Source organism: Catharus ustulatus, chromosome 1 (assembly GCF_009819885.2).
Source record: "Catharus ustulatus isolate bCatUst1 chromosome 1, bCatUst1.pri.v2, whole genome shotgun sequence".
NCBI lineage: Eukaryota > Metazoa > Chordata > Aves > Passeriformes > Turdidae > Catharus > Catharus ustulatus.
Window position 1 is genome coordinate 46,980,798 of NC_046221.1, and position 22,400 is coordinate 47,003,197.

At 41.2% G+C, this 22,400-nt stretch overlaps 1 long non-coding RNA gene across 3 annotated transcripts in view; it reads left to right on the top strand.

Annotated features, from left to right (window-relative positions):
- Positions 1-22,123, top strand: part of LOC117005992 — a 109,415-nt gene extending 87,292 nt beyond the window's left edge. The window contains exons 3-6 of one of the 3 annotated variants that reach the window (XR_004419935.1): positions 13,360-13,437; positions 13,543-13,696; positions 15,609-15,818; positions 17,653-22,123. This is a non-coding gene — a long non-coding RNA (uncharacterized LOC117005992). The remainder of the gene's footprint in view (positions 1-13,359; positions 13,438-13,542; positions 13,697-15,608; positions 15,819-17,652) is intronic. The other 2 variants (XR_004419933.1, XR_004419936.1) reach the window with 2 other exon arrangements.
- The last annotated feature ends 277 nt before the right edge of the window (positions 22,124-22,400 follow it).

Genomic DNA, 22,400 nt, shown 5'->3' on the forward strand with positions numbered 1-22,400 from the left:
TTACAGGAGAGAGGTTAACATCAGTCGTGTCCTTGACCCTGCCACCAACGGGGTGGAGTGGATGGGGGGGAGAAGGGATGAAGCCACACCAGTCCTTACCGCTGAATCACTGGCAATGGGAAAGCTGTTGGCTTCAGGGGCAGACTAATAGCATGTTTGTGCTTCTCTGATTCATGTTTGCAGTGAATTAAACTCTTCCCCCAGGCAAAAGGGACCTGCCCTGCAGAGGGGCACTGCATCCTCTGCCTGGGGGTTCGGGGAGAAATAGGAGGATGCCCCTTCTGCCACTGCACACACACACACACACACACACACACACACACACACACACACACAGGCATGCTCATGCACACAAAGGGCTTTTGGAAAGCACATCCTGGCTCCCAGTGGTTTCCCTGCACTGTCACCCTGAATACTGCTCCTGGACCTATTTTGTCACCTTTGGTCTCACTGAAGCTTTTACAACGTGTTGGGCTTTTACTGTACACAGCTGCTTTCCTGCGAGCTCTTCAAATCATGAGGATTAAATTGCGCTGGTATGGAAACCAAGGGAACATTTATCTCTGACAAAAGGTAGCAAGAATTTTTCTAAATCAGAAATTTTCTTACAGTAGAACTTTTGTTACTGGAGCAGATCTATAATAATATCATTACTGTTTCAGTATTTTTATAACAGTGCTGCTGGGAAGAGCAGCTCTTTTAATACAAATGCTGTCATTTAGAATTGCTGCTATGGTAGAAATCTTAAATTAAGCACTGTCCTTTATACAAAATACAGCACCACCTGCTTGAACACAGAGCTGATAAAACACTATATATTTTTTCCATGTGTCACTTCAAATTATCCAGCAATATAAAAGAAATGGAAGTACACAAAAGTCAGGGCTTTTTTTCCTGAAATGACTTCACCCGTATCTTCTCCTTACAAGCACAATGTGCTGGGTGGGGGGCAGAGATAGACTGAACAGGCTCTTCAGAGGATATTCCTTCAAAATGACCAATTTTTATGTCAAAACTACAGTCAGAACCACAGTGTCCTTTCAGTTCAGATCCATAACATGTCCCCAGCTGCAGAAAATGTCATGTGTTCTTTCACAGGTGTGAGAAAAGCACTTCTAGTAGAGCTGTACAATGAAATTCTGCTTTCTAAGCCAGAAGTTCATTTGCAGTAGGGCTTATAGCAGTTTCTCTAATGAATAAATTACTGGCTGATACAGCTAAATCAATCTGCTGAGTTTTTTAATTTGGTTTTTTGCTATTGTTATTGCTGGTTTTCTGTGTGGTAGTGAAGTACTGTTGTTTCAGTGTTAGACAAGGAACTGGGGAATATTTCATCAGCTTACCAGGCTGGCCAGGGGGTTCTGTTGCCAGGATAAAAGTCCCTTGGAAAGGAAGAACATTTTCTGCCTTTCTTTTCCACTGCAACAAGAATGGTTAAGGCAAGCCCCAAACCCAAACTGATATATGGCAAGGGTAGGGCTTGGCTCTGCACCCCGAAGCCAGAGAGGAGCCCCAGGTGTGTTGATGGAGGCTGAAGCACAAACAGAGGCAGTACCTAATCCCCTCACATCTGCTGTGAATAACCTCAGGGCCAGGCACTCCACATATTGCTGTCAGAGGTTGTCCTCTGCAATCCAGGTCATGAGAGTTCAGGCTGGGAAAAATGCAAACCACAACTCCAAGTCTTATGCCTGAGTGTCTTTGAACTATTTTTTTGAGGCCCTCTTGCCACCTACAGATTATTTCAGCAAAAGAAATATGCTTGCGACACATTCCCAAGCATTACACCATTACCTAGTATTTATTCTTCTGCATGTCAGATAATTGGCAGTACACTGATGGCAGTCATTTCTTCCATGGGACAGTGTGCATTGAGGCTCCAGTGATGGGGTATATAAAGCTTGACTTAGATCCAGAGAATTTTGAAGGAGGTGCTGACAATACATTCATTAATTCACAATTACGTTCCTTCAGAGAGCCTCCTGGCACTTTCTAAATACTGTTTAGAACACATGCCTCTTTTATGAGACAAGTATTGTGACTATGGAAGTCAGAAAACAAGGACAGGTTTAAGTAACTTACCCTGAGCCATACAGGGAAGGCACTTCCTGAGGTTACCATAGAAATTAGTCCTTTGCTAGAACCATCTATTCACAACAACTTGAATTTTGGGGATATATTTATATTTGACAGAATTGTATTTTTTCTGTTACTTTAGGTGTCTGCTTCTCGGGAGAAAGCAAGGATTTGGTAGTCACTAATGATTCCTTAGTTACTATGAAATGTATGTGAGGTTGACACTAGGAGGTGACAAAATGGAATTGCCATTCCAAATCAAACCGTAATCCAGAAAAGTCTTTCAAATTCTGAGTTTGTCTGCCTGGACCCATTGAATTTTCCAGAAGAGATAAAGTAAGTACATACATCCCTGCAAGGTCTGATCACAGTCTCTGAGGGTACGCCTTGCAATGCCCCAACAACTGGAAGTGCAAGAACCACAGTGACCTCCAAAAATTGCAAAGACTGCAATCAGTTCTCTCAAATGAAGCATTAGAATCATGTTCATTGTGGCAACAGTCCCTAGAGATCTGATATCCTTCAGGAGTCTTGTCCCCATCATGTTAGGCACTGCACTTTGCCAGTGTGAGTCTTGCCCCTTCCTACCCTCATTGTTCTGTGAGCTTGTTTCTGTTGCAGTTCTGCTATTTCTTCTGACAGATGAACCCTTCCTCTATGGCTTTGGGAGAAAAAGAGGCAGCTCCATTGTTCCATTGTCCTCCACCATAGAGAGAGACTGACAAAAATCAACAACTTTAGATATTCAGTGCTTTATAGCAATGTTTGGGTTTATAGAAACAAAGGCTGTGATTTAACAAACCGCTGCCACTGTATTTCTGAAGACTGTGGTGGTTTTGTAGAGAGATTAACATAAAGAGGCTTTAAAAGCTAAATCACATTGCTTGAGGATTGTGCCCATCCTGGCCCATGATACTGAGTAGCTCTTAGTAAAATGATAATTGACTTGGTAAGGTCTTTGAGGCAGCTCTGTCTGTTAGGGCCTGGAGAGACACCCCTGGCTGGTTTGGGTTTTTTTAATGTTATACAACAAGGTTAAACAATAGTTCATTTTTTTTCACTGATACCTTAAGCTGAGTTTGCACTGATAACAATTTCTACATTTTCAGATTAAATAAGATCTGTTAAAACTACTTGGCTGGTAACATAACGATTGTGTTTGCAAGGATATCTTGTGGTCAGACCATTTAGAGGCTGTTGGTTCATTTTGCCATGAGTAATATACTCCAGTGAGTAGCTGTACTGGATCAGCAAGGCTAGTGTCCTTAGAAATGAAAAAAAAGGAGCTCTGTAAATGAATTTTATCTTAGTCAAAAGGCTAGGAAAACTTGCCACAACTCTGCAAATCTTCTGTGAATTTTGATTTTCTTTAAAAAGTCAAAACATTAGTTATTAGAGTTACAAAATTTTACTTGTTTCAACTGTAAATTGAAGCATTTTCTCATGAAAAATAATTAATTGTTGATTGTTCTTTTTCCTTTTCTTGTAGCCTTATCTCATGGAATAAGTTGTCATTAAAAGAGATCAAAAAGCTCATTTTTCTCAGGGAAGCCTGGATTCCAGGACATATTGAAAACCTGATTGTAAACTGAATATTTGGCAATAGTAAGAAAGCAGGGCCTCTTTTGTTTGAAGGACAATCTAGCAGATCTACCCCAGATAAAAACAATTGTCTGCTTTACAGGTATCTGGCAGATGAGAGGTCAGCTTTGGCTGATTCAAGTCATATAGGTATTTATTTTCTATTTTTTCAGCAGCACTTTCTCATAAACAGAAATTCATCGGGCTGAAACAGCCCTCTACTTCTGTGTGGCTGCTCTGTTTTCCTCTAAGCAAATTCTTCACATGCCCAGAAGGAATGTTGTTTCCAACATCTGGGAGTATTTTAGAGGCTTTCATTATTTATATGCCAAGATAATATCTTTTGCCCATGAATGTGCTACTGTTCCCATTGATCAGATGTTTGCTGATTACTGCCAACTGCAGTGGCAGGGGTAGCATGGAAGCTATTCCCCAGTCTTCGCTTTACATCACAAACTATGGGTCTCCAAACACCCATCTGCCCTTCAGGAATTCATTAAATTTAGGCTGCTACTGACTTGAGAAGGCTGTAAAGTGACGAGTTACAGGTAAAAAAAAAAAAAGCTGGCATTTAAAATTAGGATTAAAGACACACGAAAAGGACACTGTAGAAAAGAGCAATTTAAATGAAAGGGGAAAAAATAAAATATGAGAGGCTATAGAATGAGAAAGAACAATTTCTTCATCACATCCTAGATAACTGGGAGTTGCTTAGGTTGTCCCAGAGCAAGCTAGGAGTGAAAGGAGCCCTTGCAAATTCAGCTCCTCAGGATACCCAGGGCTCTCCCCAGCCTCTTGTCCATCCTCACAGCCTCTGCCCAAACCTGGACCTTGACTTTAAAGTGCTTATCTCAGCAGAGACAAAAGGAAAACAAGGAGTGGAAAACTCTGGCAGGGCCAAAATCTGCCACTCAAAGAGCAGTTCTGAAAACATAGCAGGAAGTTTTGCTATAAAATGAATGCATGTATTCAAAACAAGGAAGAAAGTATGGTTTCCCTAATGGTTTCCCTATCATTTCCTCATGGCTTTGTTAGGAAATATCCCTTAAGTGTTGTGCTGCAGCAAACCACCTGCAATTTTATTAAGAAAATGAATTAAAAATATCAGATAATGCTAAAGCATTTTTGAACATGTAGGAATTAGCAGGTTTCTGATGAACTTCCTGAGCTTCTGAGAGGACTAGTTCGCATCTCCTCATGGACTGGTGGTTGGTGTTGGTAGCATGCTGCTGTACCTGCAAGGTTAGTCGCCGCATTTGCTCTGCTGCCATGAGGAGGTCCGAGAGGATAACCTGGATCTTCACTGTCCTTCTCAAGTAATTAATTGAGTAGGCGTGACTAAAATTATTGCCTGTGTCCAGAATGTCTGGTTAAAAATGTTTTTACTTGAACCTCTAAGTAATAATTGCTTTTAAAATTTTTCTTCTGCAGCAAGAGGTGACATATATTGCACATTGCATTTGCAGAGATGCTGCCCAGGTTAGTTTCCAATTTGATTTTTTTCTAGTAGACTTAGGATGTTTGACTCCATCTCTGGCACATCTTGCATCTTTAGAAGCAATATTGACAATTCATAAGTGTTTCAAAGCTTGATGTTTCAACAAGGATACTGTATTCTTTATTCTGAAGCTATTTATTGGAGCACTCAATGGTTTTGTTTGCTTGTTTTCACTTTTGCTGACAAAGACCTGATACCAAACCACTCAGTGCAATTGCCACTATGACATAACCAGCTTGATTCATTTGATTTTAAAGTTGCTAGACGTTTAGAGACTATAGTGTTTCAGGGGTTTTTCATCTTACACAGATGCTCAGAAATAGAAAAACAGACACCGGGTCCTCAGCTGCCATACACAGGGATAACTCTGTTACGATCACTGGAGCCATGATAATTTACAGCTGTTGTGGATCTAGCTCGTTTCCAGAGTATAAAACATTTATTTTGCCATAACTCTTTCTTTCCTGGTTTTCAGGCATTTAAATGTAAGTGCATTTGATATTTTGGGAGTGTACATGGCATTGCTGTGTCAGTCTTGATGCTGTGTTAATGATGCTTTTGGGTAATGAATAATAACCATGAGGTAGCTTGGAAATTAAACTCCTGATTTTATTCCTATAGTCTACTAGATTAGCAATTTAATTTCAGGTAATTTATATACTTAAAGAGTCTGGGATTGTAGAGAGTTCTGAATTAAAATATTAATGAACAGTGTTATTGAAAATACCTGTTCAGCAAGGAGGCAATTCCAATGGTTATGGTGTTGGAGAAAGTTTAGGGAGCCCCCTGCTTACCTGTACCTCTGTGGTGACAATGTGACAGCTTATTTTCTTTGTTTTAAATTTAAATAAGTCACCTCTTTTTCCCCAGAAGGTTATAGCAACCAAAACTCTGTCACCGATCTCCTCTTCCCCATAGCTGCTGACATATACAGGCTGAGCTTCTCACTTATGTCAGTGATGTCCATTGCCTTTGCAGCAAGGCATGGGGTGGGCATGGCATTTCCAGGGGATGTTGCTGCTCTTGGCTGACCATTCACTTGCTCTCCAGCATCACAATACTAACTGACAGAGCATGCTGTCACCTGTACCCTTGGAATAAAATTGTCACTCTGAATTATTCTAAAAATATGATGAAGATTCCATGTAAGAGAAATTATCATCAGCGACTATAAAATACAATTTTAGGCAGATTTATAGCTCTCTGTCTGGATTTGTGTGAAATAGGAGCTGGCGTTGTTTCATGGGCTTCGAACTCTAGCCAATTTGCAGGACACCAGGGCCTGACGGGCTCTCAGGGGCTCTGCGAAGAGCTGTCCCTGGCTGCCCTGCTGTGGCCCTGCTAAGTCCCACTGCCTGGGAAGCCTCTTGCCACTTCAAGGAGTGCAAGAGGAGTCTGGCTTCTCTTTGGTGAGTGTGTGAGGAGTGACTTATGGGTGGGGGTTTGAACTCAAAGGTTTGCCTATTTGGTGTCGGCACGTCAAGCTTTGTCCGCGGTTGATAAGAACTGAGAGCTGGCTTCAAACCCAGCTTCACTGAAAGTGACTGTAGATATCATCTGAAAAGTTTAGAGATAAAAGCTGCTAAGGCCATGAGAAATACTGTTATTAAAGGGAAGTTTTGGCATGTATCTAAAAGAGAACATATCCCAGATTATTTGTTCTTTCCCTCATTTCATACTCACTGACCAACAGTTTTGAACATGTGCACAAGAACAAATGTTTTACTGTTTGAGTTATTTCAGAGCTTCCTTTTTAACATTACTAGTTGACCCACTGATGGATGATTGCTCTCCTTACTTTATCACTGTAATGTTGCTCTAGCTAATTCCCTGCTGAAGCAGCAGAGCTACCCATTAAGCAAGCGCTACAAGCTGATAAGGAGCAGTAATATGATTTATGCATTGCACCAGGGAACAGGGGCAAATATTGGCATCAAGGTGACTTATTTGACTGTGAAGTTTATAGTGAAAAGGTCTCAGTGGGGAGCACCAGACGTCAGTTCAGTGTTTTGCCATAAGCAGGGAGCCAAATATGTTTTCCTACTCTCAGTGATACTGTGTTCAGCACAGAGGATGCAAGCAAGATGACAAGAAACCAAGGGCAGCCAGCAATTCTGAGCAATTAAAAATAGTACATACAGGGAAGAGGGTAAACACAGTAATCAAGATTTCAATCAAAGTTTTCTATCTAAGCACCTGAAGAATATAATAAGTAAATGGGCATATACTAAAGACCTTTTCCCACTAGACAAATCCAGCTTCTGGAAGTTGTTTAGTGAGTCCCTGAGCTACAGAACCTATCCACGTAATTGTGGCCCTTGGTGACCATTTCTTCCATGAATTTTTTTAACGGATTATGGAGATTATTTTGCTTTTGGCCTCTGCAGCATTGTGAGTTCCATAATTTAATAGTGTGCTCTGTGAAAGACCACATCCGGATCTCAGAGAAGATATAAGATTGGGCTCATTTGTGATATGGTAGTTGGAGCACTGCAGGTCTTCTAGTCTTACAGTGCTGCACAGTAGTAGATAGAAATCCAGATGACAGATTCCTACAGTTGTGTATATAATTGTCTTCATGCATTCCTCTTCATATGGTGCTGTCAGATACAAGGATCCACAACCAGCACTCTAGTAGCCACTTTTCATACACTATCTCATGGGTGAACATGGGAGATGGGAGTGGGGCAAAGCTCATCTTAATTCTGCCTTCACATCTGAAAGTAACTCGCCTAATGTCATCTTGCTTAAAGCAAAGCTTCATAGGTCCTAGAGAAGCCCTTGTGGTATGGTAAGATTTCTGAACAAGAAATGAGTAGCAATCAGGTAGCTTTTCTGCTTCTGTGTTTCTAAAAACCCTATGTGACATCCATTTCCATTTTGTAGGCATTGACTACCTGAAGGCTAAGCCCTTATTCTGGCCTGTTGTATGTGGTATACAATGCTTCATTTTTCTGTAAGATTCATTTGATGAGCATCTCAAGCTGAAGTTCACCGCAGTTAGACAGACGTGAGCTGCCAAAGGAATATGTGAATTGATCATTGAAGAGGGGACAAAGAAGGCAGGTTAGGGCCAGAGCAGGATCTGTCCGTGGGGCGCAGCAAGGAGGACTGTCCCCAGGTGTAGACACAGGGACACCAGGTTTCCAGAGCTCAGACTTTAAATGGGGGAAAGGCGGAAAGAAGGATTATATTGGTAAGCACCATAGTGGTGAGCAAAGCTTGCAAACTGGGGATGTCAAGCTCTGCAACAGAAGAGTGTGATTTTTAAACGCCAGCTCTACCATGACAGGCCAAAACCACCATGGATGCTCAGGACTCTGAGCCACCACTGTGGACCATGTCTGAGGACAGATAGCAAAAAAGGTAAAATAGTAATTTCAATTTCAATGCTTTCAAGAGGCTAAAATTTCCTTAAGTTCTTTGGGTGTTTTCACCTACAAAAGAGACAGCCCAACTCAGCAGCTTGCAATATCATTGTGAAACACAGACAATTAATGCTTGGAAGGCTCATGAGCTGTTGAAAGCATCATACAAATGCTAAACAATATTATTGAATTACAGTGTGATTGAAACAAATTGATTTGTTAGGAAAGTTTCAATGAATTATATTCGTAACAAATTCCATTTAATTTACAACTGTGAGTCATTAGCTGGCTCTTCTGCTGATCTATTTATACATCCTACTGAAAAGATAACCGATTTTAAGAATCAAATCTTAAGATAACTGCTCCTTAGAACAGTGCAATCAAGCATCTTGTAAAACGTGTGGTAGTGTCAATCCCTGTTTAGCTACCCCCTTTTCCATCATATTTGATCCTGAAAAAGGTAGTGTGCAAAGCACCTGCAATAAAATGTCCATTTTTTGAGTGTTTTGAGTTTGCCCAAAAGTACGGTGCTTCTCTTAAAGACCAGTGCTTTGATAAACTTGGTCTAAAATTAAATGCAGCATTTTCTGATTCTCTGCAGGTTTCACTACGTAGGATGATTACAAGCTATGAAAAACTGAGTTCTGGAAACTTTAATTACTCCTGGATTGAAACCTCCCTTAAATGTCAGTACTCACTTCAGGGGAACAATTCAAACCACAGGATGCGATAACTCAAGATGGCAACGTGTCTTTGGTCCTGTTCTGCCTCATTTTCCCTCTCTGCAAGGAAGAGACAGGGCTACATCTCTGGCTGTACAGAAATTATAATTTGGATGTTTGGATGATAGCATCCAATGTCTCAATTAGTTATGCCAGCTTGCATCAAACAGTCATTATTAACTGCCACAGATTAATGACCCACTATGAAGCAAATCCCTGCCAGGGGACAACGGGCCAACATTTAACTACTGCAGGAAATTTCAGAGGGAGCTTCTTTTGGTGGTAACAGGAGGATTATACTGGGTTTTGCTATGGATGCTGCAGTGAGAGTAGGATGCAGAAAGGGAGTGAACCATGGTTAGATGTAAGGATGGGAGAGGGGAGTGCATGCATGAGGTGCCTGGCTCCCCTGGCAGGGAGGTGACAGGGGCAAAGCAAACAAAAGCATGAAGCTATGCTATGAAGAGCTCAGCAAAGCAGGTACATGTTTGAGCTGGGTTCAGGGAAGCAGCATCTCACATCTTCACAGGAAATTTGCCTATTTCTAATTAAAAGCAGTAAATCAGGGCTTAGCAAATGGAAGAAGGCAAGATGAGCCAGGGTCAAAATTTATACAGGTGGCTTTCAAGAGATGGTTGAAGAAAAGAGGACATTTTCAGGTAAAACTAAATGTTCTTTGCCTACACTAAAGATAAAGGAACTTCTGCATGAGGGCTGTCCTCTCTCCCCGCCTCCCTTGGCTTGCAGAGCCCCAGAAGGTACCTGCACCCCAGACCCCAGAGATGGAGTAGCTGATGGAGTGCCAGTGAGATGGGTCAGGGTCACTGTGGGATGGCACCCTGCAGGCTGGTACGGGGTAGGATATAAGATTAGGACCACAGATAGTGTAGCAGACAATGGCAGGATCTTAATAGTTTTGCTATCCTTGGTGTTGCTTTCACTTAGGCCCGGGCTACTATCTGTCAGAGGTATGTTGCCCACCATTCCAGTGATACTTCTGAAATAACAGGAATGAGACAGTTAAAGTGTTGTACAAAGGCTGTCTTTAAAACTTCCTTTTTATTTTCTGATCATCATTTTTGATCTTCTTCAATCAAATGGAGCATCACTTAGAAACTGACGAAAAGAGAACCTTCATCTGGTTATTAACTCCTTCAAGACCTGTAAGAAGTGCATTGTTCATTTACAGGACTTAAAAAAATACTGGAAATTAACTGAATTCTTTATGAGATACATGGCTTCTTACAAGTTATAATTGGACACACACACTGGAAAGCTGACCAGTTATTACTGCAAAGATGGGAACAGTGTTGTGCTGCTACCAATAAAATGAACATGTTACTAGACTTCTTATTCCCTTCTTCACTGCTTGGATAATCTCCCTCTCTAAATGACACTGATTTGAGAGGTAGGAGAGGCAGTTCAAGCTAAAGTAGGATAGCTAAAGATTGAAAGATAAACTTTTTTTTCAAGATACCAAATCAATTATTTTAAAGTTACAACAAAACTTTACACAAAGGAAAGGTCATCTTTGACTGGAAAAAATAGCCCTTTCTTTGGAGTAATACACACCCTAAAAGAGTGACCTGGTAGTGCTGTTCCAGCACTATCCAGGTGCTGTGTTTGATTGCCTTGTGGTGTCTGATCCCTTTTTCCATCCTCATAGCATGGCTGGTTCCTATGATAATTCATAGCATGTCTGGGAAATGGATTGGTGCATGTTGCTGGGCTTCTCCTACCTAAGCTGTACTTTGGCCTCTGTTCCCTCTTGGGAGAGAAAAAGAGAGAAGGTTCAGGATCTCCATGGAGCAAGATATGGACGCAGGTGGAGAGGAGTCCCGGCTGTGTCAGGGGAAGGTCCTGCTGGCTGATGGCACTAGTTCCTCACCAGGGCAGTGTTGATGGAACCCTCTTTAGCCCCACCACAGGAGAGGCAGACAGTATGGTGCTGCCACAGTACGGCTATGGAACACTGGGTCATACAGGCACTCCACAGCACACTCCTCTGTTCCCTCTGAGCACACCACCTTGTCCTGACAGCCCTTTTTCTGCCCAGCTGGCATGGGGTTGCTTCTGGGGACAGGTGGAGATGTAGAAAGGAGTCCCTTTGCAGTGGAATGCACACCTCATCCCATCATGCTGTCAATATCCAAAGGCTTGCTTTTTTAGAGAGATAACCCACAGGAAATGATCCACGCAGGAAAGAAAGAGAATGGATCCCTTTTTCCTAAAGTCTTGAAGCTGGAGCTGGGCAAATGTTTCTCTTCATAACAAAAAAATCAAAGCTTGGGCAGAAACATTTGTACAACTGTGTCACATGTCAAGAGTGTTTCAGTTTGTCCCTCTTCAAACAAAAGGGGGGACATCAGAAAAAATAGTCTTGTCTCCATATTAGTTAAAGGGAATGCTCAAATTATTTTTGTTTCAAACTTATGCTTAGGCTGAAAGGCTACTGAAATCAAAATATATGTAGCCTGATGTTTCTACAATGAAAATGTTTTATTTTTAGTTGACCCAAATTTTGACCCAAATCACATTTTTTTTCTATTGTTCTTACATGAGAAAACAAAACAGAAATGAAAATTCATTTCAATTATTTCAGAAACAAACCTTATTTTAAAATCCCTGTGTTGGACCAAGGTGCTGTTAAATAAACAAATAAAAATAAGCAAACTCACAATTGCTGTTGATAGCCCCAATAGGGAATGAATAGCAGGCCTTCAATTGAGGTGACTATGATTTTTATTTCAGTGGTGCTTTGAAGTTCTATGGATCTTGGAGATTTAACTGTTTCCCACTGTGATGGAAATGAGGACACAACATTTAAGTGGCTAACTTTTTCAAGGACTGTACTTTCATACCTACATGTTGGAATTGGCCTTGCTACGCAGATATGGGCAGAAATTGTACCACAGGAGTTCCACCTGAATTGCTCTAGGATGACCCTGCTGGAGCAGAGAGTTTGGACCAGATGACCCATTGTGATCCCTTCCAGCTTTACTCATTCTGTAATTCTGTGATACTGTGCCTAGGTTGGAAAGCAGGGTGGTTTGCCTGAATTTTCTTGCTTTAAGAAGATTTCAGCAACATCTTCTGGGTGACAACCTCTGCAGTGATGCTGGGATGGCAAACATCTGCGTTCTGAGAAAATTCCACCTGATCTAGCTATGCAATCAGCTGGACTGAACTGTGTCTTTAAGGAGAACACAGAGTTAAAAGTAGATCCTTGAGAAATGAAAAGCTTGTAAATGCTCTAAATGCTTTTTTAATAAAAGGAAATTGCTGCAGGAAGCGATTCCTTATATTCCAGGCTCTGCCAATTGTTTCCAATCAGTGCAGCTTGGGGTAGCTATTATCTCACTAAGTTGTATTAATGTGTTTGTTGTTGCTGCTCTTCCTTTTAAAATAATCTACAGGGTAACTGGAGTTCTGCTGCTTAACCTGTGGGTTTTTATTATAAAAGCTGTTCCAAAGGGTTCTTTCCCCAATGCTAATGCCCCACAGTAGTACATAATAATCTCCTCCCTTCTTATTCCTCACCAGACATTTGGCCAATTAGCAGGATGTGGTGCTTTGAAATGCTCCTCTCCTCCATTTCCCAATCATTCTTCCTTCCCTGAACCAAAACACCCTGAGTACAACAGGTCCTTCACCCCGAGGATCTGAGCCCTTTCATGCAGAGCTGCTTCTGTACAAACCAGGTGTCAAGACCTGGTTCCTGGGAGTGGCTCATCACATGGCCAACAGCACAACCAATGGGACATACCTGATCCAGATCACGCAGCTGGCAGTTTAGGGGCTACATGAAATCAAGGTGTGATTCAGAACAAGTGGTGACCATGTGGACTGTTGTAAATAGGAGAACAATTTGGGACCTGAAGTTTTATGGGCTCTGTTGACATTTTGCAATCTCACAAAACCTCAAACCAAGAAAACAAGAGCTAATATTATAGCAAATTTTTAACAAAAATCTTAGCAAAAACTTAATGCTAGTGGCTGGTGACTAGATGGAGATGAAGTAAGCTCAAAAATTTATAGAAATAGTAACTTGATTCAGAGAAAATCAAAGCGCATCACTTCCAGTGTTGATGACAAACTCTTTCCCTCCTGTTAGAGATTACAGACCAGACTTGTGCCTCCAGTTCTACTGAAGGTGGCCCTGAGAGCCAGGACAGACAACCCCCAGTCCAAGGTCAGTGACAAGTGGCATCATTTCCAGCTCTTCCAACAACTTTAAATATCAACTATTTTTAACAACCTCTACTACTAAAAATTGTTTCCTGCTTTTCTTGTAAAGGCAGACTTCTGTCCCTAGGTGATTGAAGTCAAAGGCACCCTTCAGATGGACACACAAAGGTGAGGCCACACCTCCAGTACTTCGACCGGTTCCAGGCTCCCCCCTTCAAGAAAGGACTGAGGTGCTGGAGCAAGTCCAGAGGAGGGCAACAGAGGTGAGGAAGGATCTGGACACTTACATGAGAAGCAGCTGAGGGAGCTAGGGGTTGTTTAGCTTGGAGAAAAGGATCCTCAGGGGACGTTATCACTCTCTTCAACTCCCTGGAAAGAGGTTGTGTTCAGGTGAGAGTTGGCATCTTCTCCCAGGCAACCAGCAACAGGAGGATGAACCTCAAGTTGTGCTAGGGGAGATTCAGGTTGGACATTAGGAAGAATTTCTTCAGGGAAAGGGTGACTAGACTTTGAAATGGGCCACCCAGGGAGATGGTGAAGTCACCATCCCTGGAGGTGTTTGGTGCCATGGTCTGGTTCACAAGGTGGTGCTTGGTCAGATGTCAGACTAGATGATCTCAGAGGTTTTTTCCAACCTTCAGAATTCTGTGACTGTGTAAGGGAAGATGATGCACTGTCCTTTTGGTTTATAGCCAGGTACTGTGTCTCAGGTAGCCCCAGTCCACAAGAGCAAGTGTGGTCTCCCTGCTGAATGGGAGACCGACTGCAGAACAGGATATGTGTGTAAGTACCCAAACCAGAATCATCTCCACAGGCTTATAAAGAGGGAAATATGGAACAACCTATCAAAGACAGGATACGGACAACAAACACCCTTTTCTATTGTTGAATGCCAAAAGTAGATTTGCATGCAGCATTTTAAATAATTAAATAGTAAAACAGTGTTGCCATCTGCCAACATCCATCTGGTGAGGGGAACACAAAGCTCTGAGTGAGAAGCCAGCACCGAACAAGATCCACTCACTAACAGGAGAGATTCCAGCAATCAGGTCACAGGTGCTTTATGGTGTGTCATCTCCTCTGCTCAAAAATAACTGGCAGTCCCAATAGCCTCTGTTTAAATAAAGCTGCTGGTAGAGCATGAAGCTTTGCCAGTACAGGTAGCGACATGGCTTCGTAGTAGAGGTTGCGATAAATATTTTGTAATCAGAAAGATCATAATGTTATTTGTAAGTGTAGGGACATGCTGGCTTCAGTACTGGCACATCTGGCTACACTCATTCCTGCACTGTAAAAAAAGCAGACTGTCAGAGAGATGTCTAGAAGGTGATGATAATGTTCAGAGACAAAAAAGGAAGGATTCAGGAGGTTCAGATTGTATTTTACACAAGAGAAAATTATGAAGTGACATGACAGAGGTAGTAAAACTAGGGAATCTAGTAATTCCCAGATACTCTTTCAAATACCTTTTCAAATAAGAGTGAGCAGCAGCCTAGTGAAATTAAAAACACGTTTTATATGCGTTAAAGGGAATACTAGTGTTGTGATTGTGGCACAAGGTAGATTCATTGAACTTGAAAATTGCAGTACAGTCTTTTTTCTTCATCTTTCTCTAACTTTTGGAGCCTGTTTGTTTTTCGTAACTTAATGGAATTCTGAAGCATTTATGCAAACACTCAAAATATGCATAGTTGTATAAGCACAGGTATCAGACAGTAGAGGGTATTGTCTGTTCTCTACACATCTGTAGAGCAAGAAATGTGCACTGTAGACTGAGGCAGGGCTCCTTATTGGTTGTAGGCAGGACAGGGAAGAACCAGACCTTCCAGTACACAGTAAACCCCACCACAGACTGGGGTCACAGTTGTGGTAGTGACCTTTTGGATGAGCAGTACTGCAGCCAGATACCAGGGAGCTTACCATCATCAGAGCATCCTCATCCTCCCTTGGCACAGCTCCCACAGAGCTGCATTCTTTCAGAGCACTGAACAGTGCCAGCTGCTGAATGCCAGAAGCCATTGGGAACTGAGGGCAGTTGCTCTTTTGTAAGAACAGGCTTATCACATCCATAAACCAGAATAATGCAGTTGTGTTACTAGCTATGATAAGGAGGAAGTTATTGTAGGGAAGATACATTTTCACTGTGTGCTGCCTCCACTATTATTTGTGTTGCAGTAATGCCACAGTGTGCCGGCCACTGTACAGATGGGCATAGGCAAAGAGATTCCTCTGGACCAGATAGCATCACTTCTTATTGAAAACTACCAGCTGAATGAATTTTCTCACATCAGAGTGAGATGGGCTTCATCCAGTTTCAGATTGCCCTCTTATGAACCCAACAGTCTGACAATGGGATGTGCCACCAACAGCAAGCAGATGGAAAAGGTAACCTCTTTAAGATTATCTGTGGGGAACAAGGATGGCTTTCCTACTACAGATACCCTAAGAATGTATTTAATTTTGTCAGCTGTCTCAGCTGCAACTCAACGTTTTGTTTATAACAAGATTATTTTCTACTGCAGTTTTCAGTAACTACTAACAAAATTTTGCATAAGGGTGGTAAGGCATTGAGGTCAATGGCTCCCTTCAGCTACCAGACCATTTAAAAGTATGAAGTGATAATTCTGTTTTGGACTCTATTTATGACAGGTACCACCTCAGACTATGTCCTTGTAGCTCAGTTGCTGTTCGTGGCTGAGCAGGACAGAATGGCTCTTTAGAGATTGAAGTTTTTTGAAAGGCTGTGCAGGCGTAGCCAAGGAACAAGGTCAGAGCCAAGCCAAATCTGCATGAGTCCCCAGTAGGCTACTGCGTACCAGGTATATCACACTTTCCCCAAGAATTTACTTTTTTTTTGTTGAGGCACAAGGATGTACATAATCTTTCCCTAAAATGACAAGAAGAGTTTTCATTGGTAAGTGGGCAAGTACTTGGCCAGGGATGTTTGAGAGAAGATATGTGCTTATCTCTGCTCCTGTGCAAGCAGGGGAACTTGAAAGGAGTGATGCTACTGAAGCAGTGTTGGAGTTTTGGGGACCAAAGCCCCTTCTCCACTATTCCTGTTATTATTAACACATATTTAAACATTCAAACTGGAGCTTTCTGCTGGAGTGTTTCTCTTTCCTCAACATCTGAATGAGTAGAGCTGGAGGAAGGAGTAACATTTTTCTCAAATTTTTTGATGTTTTTACTGTTCAAGTAATTTTCTCAGTGAGAAAAGTTAGCTTTGCTTTGGCCTTCCCTTTTGTTTTCTGGAATCACAGGACTTCTAAGGACGGAAGGAACTTCTTGGTAGAAAACAGAGTCAGGAATATCCCTTTTGCTTCAGAAGCATTTGTGTGATTTTCTGCAAAAATATAACTATGCATTTCCGGAAAATAGCAGCATAAATTGTTGTCTTTCAAGGTAATTGCCTATTATTATTTGAGGTTCAGATAAAACAAAAGTGATGGCTGATCTCATCCCAAGGAACTTCTCTCTGAGCTTTATGGTATCCTGGTCTCCTATTGCCACTGGTGGAGACAAGCAGACTCTCAGGACTGAACACTGAGAGAACTTCTGGTGCTTCAGGAGACGCAGCTTACACCCCTTACACTAACTGAAGGGAGCCTGCTGTGATGTATTTTAAATTATTATAGCAGCATTTGGCACTTTCCATTTAAAAGACAAGTGCTAAAATAAATTGAGGCAACTTCTTATTTAGATACCAGGAAGTTGCAGGATAAAGGAGGGAAAAAGCAAAACAAAACTAAACAACCCAAACCAGCCAGAATCCAAATCCGTGCTTAAAATCTTCTCTATCTATTTAAGTTACTGTACCAGCTCAGCTCAATATCTAAAACAAAGAAAATGAATTATGGAACAGCACAAGGAGAGCTTGTTAATTTTCCCACTGATGCACTGTGAAATGAAAGCTTTATTCTAAGAATATCATATCCTCAGGGCTCTGTCTGGGGAGACACTGACAAATACAAATGTCCTCACAGTTTTTCTTTTATTCCTGCTTTATGGTGTATTCCAGACAGATTTCCAAAATTATATATAATAATATATAATCTGTAGTTCTGGTTTGGTGGAGTTCAAGGCTGTGATTTTCCAGGACATAACTATGCCCTGTTTGAAAATGGAAGATCAAGTGCACATAATGAAAGGCAGGTCAAATTCTAGAAGAATTTGCTTATTTCTTAATCAATATTAATATATGTGACTTTAATTTCAGCATCTTTCCTCCTGTTGTGTGCCAAGGGAACACTAAGAACAACAGCAGCTTTACATTTTTACGGTGCCTTTCATCAAGAAGGATTCAAAAGCGCTTTACAAGCCTCGGACAAAATTCTTCTTTGATCAACACTGAAAATCTCTTAATCCATGGTGCAAATCTCTGTTGCACTTTCTGTGCCTTTTCTGCACATAGGACTTCTATTGATTTCTACAGGAATTGTGCGTCTATGAAACAAGTGCAGAATGTGTAATGGAAACCTGCACTGCAGATAAAAAGGAGGTAAAAAAATGCACATGTATGGATCCATTGCCCATGGCAGAAATGCTTCACTGTTGGAGTGGACCCCAGTCACAATCTGTATGCATTAAAAAAAAAGATACAGTCTCAGCTCCCCAGCTGGATCCCTCTCCATGATGTTGCAGAAGAGGGTCTTCCTTTAAGCAGGAAAAAAACAAATATTGGCTCCTGTGCACAAATTTCCTTCTTTGTCTCAGGGAGACTTCCCAGTCAGGCCTTTTGAATTTCCTCCTAAAAGCAGAAGATCAGGTCTTACTATCAATTGCCAGTGAGTAGCTGCTTCCAGGTGAGTGCTGTGGGTGCAAACAGCTTTTACACTAAAAAGCACCTTTCATGGTGAACATGGTGCAGAGGGGATGCAGCAAAGAGTGTTTCCTGAACTAATTCCAAGTTCAGTTTGGGCAAACCCCTGAGTTCTCTATGAGTTCTCTGATGAGGTTTATTCATCCTTAGAGTTAATGTTGTGTTTGTGATTAGAGTTTACAAGTGATGAGGAACACTTTCCTATTTAATAATCAGAAAATGATGAGCAGCATCCTACTGATATATCCTACTTAATTCTGTAGATACTTCTATTCAGTAATCAAGATTTCAATCGTGGTGTTGAACCTATAAATCTCTGGCCCTGACATGCCCTATTTTACTAGGACATTCTGTTTCTCATGAGTAGAACCATATTTTTAATGAAAAAATCATTCAGAATTAACTGTCCCCTGGGGATGCTATTTGAAGAAGAAAAATGCCTCACTTGCCAAGACAGGTATAGTAATGTGATGAGGAATCTTTTAACTACTTCATCTGGAACAGAAAAGAGAGAATATTACCTATATGAGTGTGAGCAATAATGGTCCATTTCAAAATGAAGTTTGCAGTCTAAGGCATCATGTTCATTTATCTCACCTGATGAATTATCCAAAGACTTTATTCCTGTCTGTTTAAAGCCTTTCTTTTCCAAAGAGTGGAATATGCTGTTTAAGTGATTATTTTCCTTGTGTTTCCTCCAGCTGATACATCCACATCTGTGTTTGTATTCAAGTATTTAGTATCTGTTACCTAACAGGACTGCCAACTAGCAGGCACACTATTATCAAGAGTTCATGTTCTATCACTGGTGCTAATCACATGTATTAAAAACTTGATTGTGCAGTATAAATGTGATTCTATCCAAAATTGGTTTCCTTCTAATTGCCAGCCTTAAAAACCCCTGATTATTAATTTAAAGGCAGCTGAAATTCATTACGATCTCAACAGGAACCCTTCTTTAACTGTCTCTGAGAACTCAGGTCCAGTGAAGTCAAAGTTGAGATATATATATGGAGCCCACCCTCCATTCACAAGAGCCATCATCACAAGGTACTGCTGTGGCTTTGACTTCTGAAACTCTGCCTTGGGCTTGCTCATGATTTAGAGAGAAGAGTTCAGTGGTGTTTGAAGGTAGCTAGTGAAAGTCTAAAGTAACTTGATCCAAATAATTAAACTTAGCGATAAATTGGTGCTTTTCATCTTCAAAATGCTTTACAAACATTAATTAGTTGAGCTCAGCAAAGCCTCATAGACGGGAAGCCACTCAATCCCTCAATCCTGTGAAGTGACTTCCTTGAATGTGTCCCCCCCATATGCTATTTTTAGTACATGCAAGGGCCTGCCTCACATTTCCTTACTTTCTCTTCACATGGCACAAACCTTTTCTGTGTTGAAAATCACACTGGCTTAGTAATGGGTATGGGGGAGGTTGTAAAATTAAATTGTTTTTTAAAACAGCAATTGGCTTGGGTTTTCCTGGAAGAACTGAGGCATATGAAGATCAGAGGCAGGCATCTTCATACCCTGTACCAGCTTCCAAACCTTTAAACTTTCTGTCCCCTTTGAACATGAAAAGCTCTATTTCAGGCACACCAAGAGGTAGACCCATCGGCTGCTGGTCAGCAGGAATGTGCCCCACTGTGAACAAAGCTAAGGCGAATTTCAGTGCCTGCCTGGCTGCCAGGTTTCCATGCCCAGTAACGCATCTAAAAAAATGCCCGTAAGGAAAGAGGATACTCTCTTCAGGGCTCTGCATCACTTTGTCACAGGGCTCTGCTTCTTCCTCAGGCTCAGAAACATCTCCTTCTGTTGGAGTCTGGTGACAGTGAGGAGACAGGCATGCTTTTTGCAAATTTGCCTATTTTGTGACACAAATTAACAATTTTATCATTGCTGTTCTCCTTGCATGGGTGGTTGCTTAGCTCTGGATTGGCTCATCCCTTACTGCAGGAGAGCTGCTGGAATCTTCCCTACAGAAGCAGCCCCATTCTCCCATTGATTCCCTCTTCTTAGCTGCTGTTTCAGACATTTCCAGCTTAATTGGTGCAGTACACCAAGTCCAGTTGTGGATTTTTCTACATGGCTGAGCTCCTGATGACCGTCTTCAAAGGTTACTCTATTGCAGACATGATGCATTAATGTTATCAAACAACTGTTCAGGCACTAACCCTTCAATTTACTTGCCTGTCTGTCTGCCTTTCCTCAACTTGACTTCTACTTTACAAAAATAGTAGGGCAGCCTACTTAATACAAGTAGGAATATGTAAGTGAAGACCTGGTGGCTCTTATTGCACTAAGCACCTCTGAAAAGTAAAAGGCAAACTGCCATTGTTTTTTTGGATTTTTTTTTTCCTCCCTACTGGTTTGTAAAAAGACAAACAAGCAGACAGTCCAAAATAATCTTATTTATTCAGTGTGATAGACCCAAAATCTTGCTGAAAAGAACAGGTCTTCTGGTTGCATGCCAGCCTACAACAAGAAAGCCCAGGGGAGAGCTGTGTTCCTGGTTTTCAGCATGACTTTCACAAAGTTGTTTTCCTTCTCAGTGTCTCAGGTCCACACATGAGAAGGTGTCGTGGGAATAAATAGGGGAGGGTGGAAGCAGAGGGGAGGTGAGCAGTCGAGTTCATCCAGAAGGCACTGGGAGGATTGTACAAACCCTTTACAGACTTCCCTCTGTTGCAGTCCCCATTGGGTTTCACCACTTCCCGTTCACAATAGCTGAACATCACTTCCTGGAACAAAATGAATGTATTACACTGTTTCCTCTATAACTTGTAGCTACTCAGCTGCTTATTTTTGTCTGGCAATGTTAACTGGAGCGCTAGGTTTGACTCTGTTTCCTGACCAACCCCAATGCATTGTCTGTCTTCTAGCATAATCTTAAAATAGTCTGTCCTGGTCTCTGTGAAAGCAGGTGTGGATCAATTTATACCCCTGTCTCAAAAATGTTTAGCTCTTTGGAATTTTTGCAGAAAATATCTGTGATGGCAGTTGTGCAGTACTTTTAATCTCAAAAATGCAAAATATTCATCAAAAGGAAATTTGGGTGGTTTTGGTCCTTCGGGCATTAGTTTTATCTCTACAGTTTTACCCCAAAACCCCAAAAGAAAGAGCCATACCCCTCCAAAATTTTCCATATTAAAATTCTTTGCTGTATGTGTATGTCAGTCTCATGTGTATCACTCTGAGTTTTCTACAGGAGCATGAAGTGCCTGGAATAAACAGCTACAGCATTAACACTGGGAATGCAAGTACTGAGTAGCAAATCCCTTCATAGCAATAACCTTTCCTCAGAGAAAACAAGTGATTTGCTGAAAATAAAATTACTTGAAAATTTCAGGGGATTTGTGCTGCTGCAAAACAAAATTCAATAAAAACAATCTAAAGCTTTCATTCTGATATTGACAAAAAATTAGTGCCACTTCTATTCCACTAACTTCTGCCACTTCTGATACTTCTTTCAATTTATTTTGTAATTAAAAATCTTGTAGATGCTTAAGTCAGAGAAAAAAAATTAATCTGAGGCTGAAGAAAACGCTACAGTTAACTTAAATTGATTGCCAAAAAATGTTGTAAAGATTTCATTGCAGGACAGCTGCAAATGAATTTCTCTCATGATTTCTCAGCATAGCCAGGAAAAATAAAAATCTCAGTTATTCACACAGCTCTGTTATTTATTGTCATCATCATTTTTTATCTGGTGGCTTCATATAGCAAAGTAAAGCAAGTGGGAGAAAACAACGGGGATGTAAGGCCATTGTGACTCCAGCAGGATTGTATGGCTTTATTAAATATTTGTTTCCCTTATTGGACCTTCACTTACAGCTAAGGGGCAGTTATTTCTTAATAAATCAATTGCTTGTGATCAGTTGTCTGTGCCTTTTCCTTTTCACAACTCCATGTAAAGAATGTCAGCATAAATGAGAAGAATGCCCTATTAAGTTCATCATACACAAGACCTTCCAACTTCACCTCATCATTAAAACCATAACAGACCTCCAGAGCAGTCTTTGAACTCACCTTTCTTTGCTAGATAAAGGGCAGCAGGTGAAGAATCACAACAGCAACAAACACAAATGTAGGGGATTTGAGAATGTGTCGATCACAGAAAATGACTATAGTTCACCTAATGTCATTTTGAA